Source organism: Musa acuminata, unplaced genomic scaffold (genome assembly GCF_036884655.1).
Source record: "Musa acuminata AAA Group cultivar baxijiao unplaced genomic scaffold, Cavendish_Baxijiao_AAA HiC_scaffold_1099, whole genome shotgun sequence".
NCBI lineage: Eukaryota > Viridiplantae > Streptophyta > Magnoliopsida > Zingiberales > Musaceae > Musa > Musa acuminata.
Window position 1 is genome coordinate 23,334 of NW_027021312.1, and position 2,024 is coordinate 25,357.

The following is a 2,024-nucleotide window of genomic DNA, read 5'->3' on the forward strand; positions in this document are numbered from 1 at the left end:
ATCGCAGACGATGGAGGGCATGTATATATATTACACAGGAGGCGTCCGGTTGGCCAAAGGTCACACCTCGCATGCGAACAGCCACTGGGTCTGCATCCTGCATCTCATCCGTCCATCAGAGTGTGAGATGACATGAAGGGAAAGGTGAGACGTAGGATTGCAATGACCCGTTCGGATTAGAGAGTCCCGTTGGGTGTGGAAGATGGCCGATGTGACCTGAGAAGCTTTAAGTTCACGGGCGTAAGGGACGGGCGATGCTCCAGTAAATGTGGGGTGTCCCATCCGAAGACTAAGAGATATTTATCCTATCGCCACTTGGAATTTGTCCAACCTAAATGATTTTAGTTTGTCGATGAGTGAGCCATTCGCAATGCGGTGGTATCTTTCATGCTTACCTAATAAGTGACGCGAGATGATAAATAAAAATGTAACATAAAAAATAAATAAAAATGAAAATAAGAGAAACCAGCGATGTTATTTATGAGTTCTTCGTACCCAACACAAATAATTCAACGAGGGTGGAAATAAATGTTACTAATTACGTTTTATCGATAAGGACTTTTCAAAAACCTATGGGACGTATGTAAACGAATGCAATTATATCTATTTGTGTTACATAAATAATTTTAGAAATCAACTTTCCTCTATGAGCTTCCAGATTATAAATTTATCAAAAAATAAAATTTAATTTTACTTATTTTCTAAATGAGAGATCCTCAAACTATAAATAGCCAATGACTTTGAAATGTTCAAATAATTTTTTTTGATTTTTAATTTTTTTTGAAAAAACATTTGCTTTCGGACGGTCCCATCCTAAATATCTCTTTTGGTTGTTATTTTTTTTTCTTTTTTATTTCGATAGTGATAGTCTTGTTCATTATCATCTCATTTTTTAGTGGACATTATCAAGTCCCAGATGTTTTCTCGCATTCAGGAGATTCGATCTTCCATAACAAGCTTAATTGTTTATTCGCTCCTATTATTCATATCATCATGATCTTCGACGTTGCTTACCTCAAAAGCTCTCTTACATATATGCTCTTCATTCTTCATCACTCATCTTATGCAAAATCTATAGCTTTTCACTTTCTTTCTACCCTATCTCGTTATTTTTTATTTATCATTGTCACATTCATCACTCATCTTATGCAAAATCTATAGCTTTTCACTTTCTTTCTACCCTATCTCGTTATTTTTTATTTATCATTGTCACATCTTTCTCTTTTCTCGCATTCAATATCTATTGCTTTAAATCTATCATCATTTCAACCTCATATTCATCTTTGTCCGTCAAACCAACCTCCCCTTGAATTATACTTGCATCTAGCTTATCCATCATCCACGAAAGGTCATGGTGAAGACATAATTAAACTTATTGTCAAAGATTGAGTCATCATGAAAGTGAGACAATTTTAAGATAACCGACAATGCTCATATGATGAAGGAGGTGACGATGACCAAGAGGACCATGTCTCATATGAAAGGAGAAAAAACTATAAATAAGGGCGAGGAATATTTAGGATATTAAAAATAAATAAATAAATATTTCAAAATGAGGGTTTCATTGTAAAAGGAACTTAAAAACAGAGATGTTTTTAGAAAAATCACCCTTTGATTTTTCCTGTGCCTGAGAAATTATTGTGGTTGAATTTCTATATATATATATATATATATATATATATATATATATATATATATATATATATATATATATATAGCTTTATTTTCTCCTCGAGTGTGGACACAGGACTAATTCATAGTCAATGCATCAATGTCGGAAAACATCTTCTTTTACATCAAATGCTGGAAGACCCATAGTGTAGTTGAACTTCAATATCAAGCGTCTGTTTTTGCCAGATCCGAATGCAGAACAACAAGTTTATGACTCTCGAAACATTTCGTGAAGCGAAGACTCTGTAGGCTGCAGCAGCATGGAGACCACGGGCACCACAGCAGAGGAGGAGGACATTATACTGGTGAGAGTACAACCTGACGGATTCAGAGATTAATTCTACTATATTTCC